Source organism: Pseudorca crassidens, chromosome 21, assembly GCF_039906515.1.
Source record: "Pseudorca crassidens isolate mPseCra1 chromosome 21, mPseCra1.hap1, whole genome shotgun sequence".
Taxonomy (NCBI): Eukaryota; Metazoa; Chordata; class Mammalia; order Artiodactyla; family Delphinidae; genus Pseudorca; species Pseudorca crassidens.
Genome location: NC_090316.1, coordinates 30,124,194 through 30,133,746, shown reverse-complemented (window position 1 = coordinate 30,133,746; position 9,553 = coordinate 30,124,194).

The window sequence follows — 9,553 nt, the reverse complement described above, 5'->3', positions numbered from 1 at the left end:
ATCATCTGTCCTTTTTCAGTGAATGCCATTTTTATCCTATTCTCTGCTCAATCTATAAAATAAAAGTCATGCCTCCATCCTCTCTGTGATATTGGACAAAACATATTAATAAGTATTAATTCAGAAAAGGGTTGTCTGATTAGTGAATTTGGCAAGTGCTGGGTTAAACAAAGTTAAATTTGTCTCTTTACTGATGAACCTCCTAAAACACCAGTACACTAATATGCATTGTACACCATGGAGAGAATTGCATAGTATTAACTACCCGTCAAGGTCATTCAACCCTGGGATCAGAAGACTGTTTCATAAAATTGGCAAACGCTTGAACGCATTTTAAAAATCCATCCTTCACTTTACTTGGAGGCGTGAATATTTCCTTTATGATGTATTCGAAGATGAACCAGCTATTGTGCATTTATGTTGGGAGGATACTTAAACACACAGGATGCACCTTTTTCTGTCTTTGAAGATTAGTGACCATTTATTTACCACAGACTCTGATTATCCCCACTGGTATTCCAAACCACTTGCTCTGCAGGTATCTCTAGACAGATAATCTCCAAGTAGGGTTTTTGTTTGTTTGTTTACTGTCAACACTTTTCATTCTCAGTGAAAGCAACTGGAAATCTTCATGCTTTAAAGTGGAGTTAGTAGGGCCAGGCAAATTAGACTAAAAGAATTGTAGAGAGTGCTGGAAGATGTTCAGAGTATCATGATTAAGCGGAAACACTACTGTGGGAGGATGCTTTTAGGCGGTGGTTAAACAGAAGCATCTCTCTCTGGTTCCTGCCCCTTATTTGCTACCACAGTTATGAAGTGGATGGAAACAGGCAGCAGAGATTCAAAATCCCGGTCAAATGAGAAGGTTGGACATTTAACATGCTCTCAATAAATACTGAAGTTTCACAGAGCAGGAGGAGCTGAGAGGGCAGTTACCCAAGGACCAAGGATGCTGGGACAGCATGTCCAGGAGCAGGGTGCACGCCTTCAGGGTTCCCTGGGCCCCCGCACGCTGACCACCACACACACCCAGCACTTCACCCACTGACTCCCCTCCCTTCCTGCAAGACCAGGTTGCTTCTAGCAGCCAGCTTAGTCAGGAAACTGATCGAATGGGCGTGAAGCTCTCCTCCAGCACAAACACCTGAGTTAAATTCAGAAAGGAGTTAATATATTCCCATATCCGTAGGAAATCCATTACTGGTAACATCACTGTTAATCAGTAATTATCTATTTGTTCACAGTTTTAAGTATGTCTTAGTGCATAATTTCATGAAAACGTTGGTGCAGCTGAATTATGTGTATGTGTATTGGACAACTTTCCTAGGATTTACAGGCTAAGCTCCAAGCAGATTCCTCAGTAGGCATTTAGGAAAGTTCAACCACATGCCTAAGAGGTCAGGGCAGGAACAAAAACCATAAAAGATTATCTATGTAAGTAGGTATAACAAAATGCTACATTAACACATTTATATATAAAAATGTAAATGGTAAACAGTGCATTTTATCATCGGTAGATGAAACCAAAAACATTATTAGATGTGATTAGACTCAATAATTTAGTAAATGAAAATAAGCTAGCAGCAGGTGTAATTTCTGGTGGTAGTTTGTGGAGTGTCTGGAAATTACTGTTGATTTAATGGGAAAGGAACTTTTCCTTTTTGATTTTAGAGGCATGTGCACAAATGTAATGAGGTGGAGCATGGCGTCTGGCACATGGGGTTGGTCTGGTCGTTTCCTTTTCCAGTTTTGCATGTTTTCCATTATCCCACAGGCCATCGTGGGCTTTACTTCATTCTACTTTCTGTCTCTATGAATTTGCCTAGTCTAGGTAATTCACATACGTGGAATCATACAACATTTGTCTTTGTGTGCTGTGTCTGTTTATTTCACTTAGTGTAATGTTTCAAAGGTTCATCCATGTGGTAGCATATTTCAGAACTTGATTCTTTTTATGGATGAATAACCCGTGAATAACCCCATTCCACGTGTAGAGCACAATTTGCCTGTTCCTCTGTCGATGGACGTGTGGCTTGCTTCCACCTTTTGGCTGTTGTGGGTAATGGTGCCATGGACACGGCTGTACAAATATCTCTTCAATCCCTTTTTTTCAATTCTTTTTTCTTTTTCTTTTCTGCATGGGGGTAAAAAGAATTATAAACCTAAGAATTGGTTGATAATTAGGAAATTCTCATCTCAAATGGACCATGAGATAAGAGAAGCAATTTGTTGTCACTGATGCTCTATTTTATTTGTTTTGCTTTAAGGGCATATATCTTGCTTATTGTATATTTTCTATGGCAGGGACAGACTGATGGATGTTTATGACCCAGTGAATAGTTGGTAATTCTGTTAAAAGAAAAATTAATCTCCATTCATCTAAAATCAGATTGACCTGTTTTATCAGTTATCTGCCATTACTAAGGAAATGTATCCCTTATGTAATCTTGCCTACTTTTATGTAATCAGGGTTTCTGGAATATAGTCCTCTGTCTCTCTTTTTTATGTTGGATATATGTATGGAGATATATATATATGTGTGTGTGTGTGTGTGTGTGTGTGTGTGTGTATATATATATATATATATATTCACTTTCTTCTAACAAAGACACCTGTTTCAAATTAATTTTCTTCATCTCCTGAAAAATTCAGTCCTGCTTTTAATTCTTTTGAGTGTATACCTAGCAGTGAAATCTGATTCATGTGGTAATTCTGCGTTTAACTTTTTGAGGAACAGCTGAATTGTTCCCACAGCAGCAGTACATTTTACATTCGCACCGGCAATGTGCAAGGGTTCCAATTTCTCCAGTTCCTCACAAACATCTTGTTATTTTTCAGGGTTTTTGGTTATAGCCATCTTAGTAGGTATGAAGAGGTAGCTCATCGTGGCTTTGATTTACAGAATTATTTCCTTAACAATGAATGATGCTGACTATCTTTTATGTGCTTATTGACTCTACATATCTGAACACTGTTTTCACTGAATCACAAAGTTTGTGTTTTTGCTTTTATTCATATCAAGATATTTTCCGATTTCCCTTGTATTTTCTGATTTCACTTGTTTTTTTCTTGTTTGACCCATTGGTTGTTTGTGTGTTAATTTCCGCATATTTATGGACTTCCCAGTTTTCCTGTTACTGATTTCTAGTTTCATTCCAAAGTGATTGGAAAAGGTACTTTGTATGATCTGACAGGATATTTATTGAATTGTTATGCCTAAACAACGTTCATCTTCAAATTTAGTGGAAGACAGGTATTTTTGAAATATAGATAAGGTATTTAGCTGTAAATAAGTATCTGCTCGTGTCTTTACAAATCTAACATGATTTGCAGGGTAGAAAAATCTGAATCATTTTTGTTCATTCTTGTTCATTTGTTTGTTTTTTATTGATATAGAATTGCCATATGATATTAGTTGCAGGTATACAACATAATGATTTGATATTTGTATATATCATGAAATAAATACCATAGTAAGTCTAGTTAACATTTATGTTAACATGCTTTATTTTAGCATGTAGGGAAAAGAAATGGGCTCATTGTTTCTTTCTGTTTCTTCCTGTTTCTTCCTGCCCTAGCTTTCTTCAAGTGAGTGTGTTATCATTATGCCTGTGAATAGATGTGCACACACACACATGGAAGACACATGCTTACATATACATATACCCACATATTCACTGAATTATTTTTGTAACCTATGGGTGTGACTTTTGTGTCATGGAGAATGTTTGTCTTTATAACTTTTCTCATATTCAGCATTTTAATATTGATACACCCATATAGTACAGTTTAAAGATAATAGGAAGAGTAAGAAAGAATATACTTTGACAACAAACTAAGCTGCAACATAATAATCTGATATCGGAGCTTCTATCTGTCAGATGCAGTCACAAGTAAAAGGCAGAAGGAAGAAAGGGATTGCTTTTTAAGGAAATGAAATTATTATCTTGAGAATATGTCAAAAATGTGACTTGAAAGGACATATACATGACATAAGCGTTTTTCAGCTTTCCATTGATTCCTGAATGATCCTGGGTAAGATAAATCGTGGTGATGTGCGTGTCTTGTGTCTAAACTTTCATCCTACCAGTGTCGGAAGTAAACTCCTTTTGAGCGAAAATCCTTGCTCAAAGCCCCAGAGCGGCTGAGGCAGGCTGTGACTCAAAGCTTTTTAAGGTGATTCAATCCTTCTCTGTACCACCCAGGGCTCTCAGGAGCTGGATATAATGTTCCCTTTTGTATTTTAAGACTTTTCTGTGTGATAATTAAGACAGTGACTAGTACAACATTTGTAGGCATCTGCCCATACATAGCTCCTGATGTGATGACTGCGATGTCTTGAGGTTTTGTACACTTTCTCAGTGGGCCAAATGCCAAGATGCAGAATATCAAAGTTCTGAATTCATTGTAACAGAGGGAGGAAAACTCTGCCATATTTACAACTGAGAATTGGAAATCTGATATATAGGGGGTGTGCTGACAGATATAAGATGTAGAATTGCTGCATTTGTCGAGTTGGTTTTAAAAGCATTTTACCATAACCAAATAGTTAATAAATTTGCATAGACTTCTTCCAAAGTCTCTGAATTTAGGTAATTAGACATTAAGGTTCTTATCAAGTGACATTTTGCATTTTGTTTTGTTCCATGCTGTTTATGCAGAAGCCAAAGGATCTTTAACCTTTGAGAGACGTGCATTAAATCAACAGTACATTAGTGTTTTAAGGCCATTAGCTCAATAGCCATATGCCCAGATATTTTCTCCATTCAGAAAGTCAGGAATCAGTAAATAAAAATGAGGTAATTAGCAATGAATACCTGCTACTCGGATTTTATATACACAACATTATCTCCTTCTGTCCAAAGCTTGACATTATAACCTATAATTCAAGAAGTGTAAGCCCACACCCTGTACATTGCATAGCAATGGAGCTCTCCTGGTGACCTCACACGTTTCCATGGCAGCAAATTCATCTGGAAATAGCACAGCACTTTGATTTGTAGGTGGTCAAAGATGGACTCCTGAATTACACACATTAAGAAGGCTAATTTCAGAAGAAATCCTTAGGTTGGAAATTTTGCAGTGCAAGATTATGAGGTAATATGGTATTTATGTTTTTAATGATTATGCATTTCTAGTTCTGAAATTGAAAGAGGGCTTTTGTCATTCAAATGCCTTATGGTTAGGATATTTACAAGGAAGTTAGATAGTAGCAACAAAGTAAAGAAATCTAGTTTTGGCAGCTCTCCACCACGCTGGTCACATCGCCGCCTGTCTCCAGGGCTGTTAGTCTGCCCAGGCTGCCATAACAAAATGCCAAAGACTGGGAGGCTTAAACAACAGACATTGATTGTCTCACACTTCTGGAGGCTGGAGGTTCCGGATCAAGGTCAGGTTTCAGTTGCTGGTGAGGACTCTCTTCTTGGCTTGCAGACTCAGCATTTCCTTGGAGTACATGTGGAGACAAAGAGAGAGAGAGAGAGAGAGAGAGAGAGAGCAACAAGAGCGAATGCAGTCTCTGGTCCCTTTTGATAAGGACACTGATCCTATGAGATCAGGGCCCCACTCCTGGAACCTCATTTAAACTTAAGTAACTTTGGTTATTTCTTCAGAGGCCCATGTCCAAATGCAGGCACACTGGGCATTAGGGCTCCAAAGTATGAATTGGGGGGTGGGCACAAGCATTCAGTCCACAGCACCAGGCCTCCTGTCCATCTCCCCTGCGCCCTGGCTCTTCATTTTCCTACTCTAACAGAGGGAAGGGTTTGCATCTCTTGAGATCAGGCAGGATGTCTGGATCGCTGGACATTTGGTCTCATGAGAGACCGTTTAGTTGGACCAAGCTCACTTTAACTTCAACAAAGCAGTAATGAACTAAAGATGAATGTTGGCTAAAAATATAAGCTATAATTAAAACAAAAACAAACAAAAAAGACTCCTGTAACATATGGAGCAATGTTAAGAAAGAGGATGTTTGGATTTTTTATGTGTCCTATGTGAAGACTGTTGCATGCCCAGGACCTGGCCATGAAGTAGGCTGGAGGCTCTGAGACCTCAGGCCCTCACTTCGACCCCCTGACTAGCTCCTTCTCACCCACTCTTCTTCATGAATCTAAGAGATCAGGTGAGCTGGCCTCAGACCTGACCATGTTTCTAGAGGCAAAAAAATGAGAAAAGGGACACTCCTAACATAATCTTGCAGCATCCAAGAGGGGTCCACAGTTAACTCAGAATCTGAATTGTTAAAACGATTTAAACTACTTATTTTTGTAAACAGAGACACTAGTAAGTTGGAATAATACTTATCTACAATGACGTAAAATAATGTAAGGTCTTCTTGCCATAAATGTTCTAACCCACATAAGCGTTCTGAGAAATGTCCTATTCTGTAAAACCATGGACTAAAAGTCACAGGGCTTATAAGGAAGATAAGGTGAGTGGCAAACTCTTCATAAGCCCAGGGTAGCCCCATAACCAGAGCCCTAATTACAACGATACTGATCGTAATGTGAACCCTGGCCCTCTCCGTGGGCTCTGCCACCTAGAATCCCCACCTCCATCTTTGCAGCCCCTCAGAGTGGCACAGCTTTGAAGACATTTACTTCTAATGGAGAACATTTCACCAAAATGAGAAATACAACTCAGAGGTAACCACCTCCATCAATTAGTATTTTCACACAGGGGGAAATGTCTTTGCAGCTTCCTTGTCTACCCTTGCAGCTTCTCCAGACAGCTTAACATACTGGAGAACAATGACTAAATCACCAACTTCTTGCCCTGAAATAAGACACTTCTGCAAGATGCTGTGTTTTGTTGTTTTCTTAAGTTCTTCATATATTGCTGATGTTCTTATCTTGAATCCTGAGTATAATCCCTTCAAATTATTAGCATGCTAGTGGAAGTTGTCAGTGAACCATCAGGATCTCTACAAACAAACATTGTTTTCCTGTATGAATGAGCTAATTTGGATCAAAGAAAACATTATGTATCAGAATAAACTGTGTTTGGGAGTGTGGTAATAAAGACAAAAAAAAAAAAAATTGGCCAGAGACACCATCTAATGGAGAGACCAACCATTACTGTATTCCAGCTCTGCAGCAGCTCCCCACTAGGAATGGGCCTCAGACCCTAGGACAGAGCTTCTCCTTTTGGGGAAGAGATGAGAGTCAATTTGTGATTGGAACAGGGAGGTCACAGTAGTGAAAGATGGCTTTGCAAGTTTGAAGGAAGGCAGTGGATTCTGGGTTCTGGATTAAGAAGTTCTTATACAGTTCAAGTGGCAGGAAATACCTAAACCTTTTGAATTGCTAGGGAAGAATTTCCAGAAATAAGGACAATTCCTTTTAATTCCAGCCACAAGCAAATATGTGAAAGGGTCTGTGAGGGTCCCTGAGAACAGAGGGAGGGTAAGAAAGAGCTGAAGGTCAGTGAGGCCCCAGAGTTGCAGTGACCATGAGGGCTGCTCCTGTCCTGTCATTTAGAATGCTGCCCGGGCATCAAGTAGGGGAGACTGAAGGGAGGCTGCTGTGGTCTGAATGTCTGTGTCCCCCAAATTCTTATGTTGAAACCTAACCCCCAAGGCAGTAGTGTTTGGAGGTGGAGCCTCTGGGAGATGCTTAAGTCATGAGGGTGGAGCCCTCATGAATGGGATTAGTGCCTTTATAACAGAGACCTCAGGGGATCCCTGCTCCCTCTGCCATGTGAGGACCCTGAGATAAAAGGCAATAGTATCGAGCTTCACTTTTCTTTAGTTCTAGTCACAGAAGACAAGGCTATGCTCACACTCCCATTTCTTTGCATTTCAAACCAGCTTTTCAATACCTGTCCTGAGGGTGATATTCACCACAAATATTCCTCCGTTGTTCTCCAGTTTACCTTAAGTTAGCATAAGTATCCTCATCTTTAATTCCTTATACTTCCTCTTCCATTTACTGCATTCCTTTATAAATAAGAATCATAAATTCCATAGGGCCCTTACTTTAGATGATAAGCCTACTTTCAAGGTTAGGATTCAAGACCCCTTATCGTTTCCTGTAAACCCCATTTCTTTTTTTTTTTTTTCTTTACGAAACAAATTCTGTTCACAGTGGGAGAGGAAGTCCTGTCTTCTGTAGGCCCCCTACCTGAACACACCTTGTTCTTCTCTTTATTCTCCACTTTGACTGCACCCCCTCTTAAAATCACTGCCATTTCAGTCCACTCACAGACTGCTACCCCCAGCAGGAACAGAACCAAAAAGAAAAAGGAGAATTCACATAATCTTCCTTCCTTCCTTATTTCCACAGTACAGGGCATGTTCCATCCACTCCTTCCTCAGCCCCCCTTCCTAGTTGTGTGCCCATGTGGGCTCCAGTGAGGTCATGTATGGTGGCCAGGTGTTCCATTTTTAAATATTTACTTCACAAAATGCTTAGTCCAATAGATGTACATGGTAAACAACCTATAAATAAAAGATCAGCAGATGAATTGATGAAGCACACAATATAAATAAATAATTTTGTGTGGAATTATTAGCATTAAATATTGACTCATTACTGGAAAAGCCCAGAAACTAAATCCCTTTGTGTAAATAACCCTGTTGTTATATAACCAGTGCTCTGCACAAGGATAGCTGAAAATAAAATATGATTTCATGTAAGTAGGATAAGAAGGGAAAAGAGATTTAGGCCCATTTAGATCAATCTTTTAACAAAATTTGAACCTTGTATGTGATATCATATTAATGCCTGGAAATAACCCTGAAGCTACTGAGGACTTGAGTAAAAGTAAGACTTGAGTTCACCCAGTGGACATTGAACATTTGGGATTTTCTTGCCCAAATGTGTAGGAAGATTGATGGACCCGGATGATGTTTCCTCAAAGGGTACTGTACATCCTACCACTCTGTGAGAGAGAGGGAAACCCTCGAGGTAACAAACAATGACAGTTTCTCCATTGAAACCACAAATTCAGTTTCAAATTGATGGGGACATTGTAAAGAAGAAAATAGTTCTATTGTTTAGATTTTTTTTTTCCACACTGTGAAAGTTTTCATATATAATTTCAAATCTTTAGAGACCTCAGTAATGTTTTCTCTTGATATATTTCTTCCCACTCATTCTTCTTCTGAATTAAGGCAGACTTTGAGTATGTTTCCATCAGAAAAAGAGCTAAGTGAGAGAGTTTAAGGTCTGGAATTAGAATGATGGAATTCAAAGCCTGTCTTTACCATCTGGTGGTTGTAATACCTTCATCTGCTTAATCTTTAGTTTTCTCAGATTTACATATAAGATTAAGGGTAAGGCAAACATGTTTCTATATAATAAAAATATTTACCTCATAGGATTACTGTGAGGATTAAAGGAAACAATGTGTGTAGATAGCTCCTGGCACTCAGTAAGCACTTAAGAAATGATTGGTATCACCACTACCCCAAATACAGCCCTAATTAGCATCAAGAAAGCAATTACTCATCCTCCTAAACCTAAGGACCAGCTTCACTTGAACAATTGTAGCTAAGTTGGTTGTGGGTCCAAGAAAGAAATCCGATTTCTAGTTGGGAAAGGTGAATGGG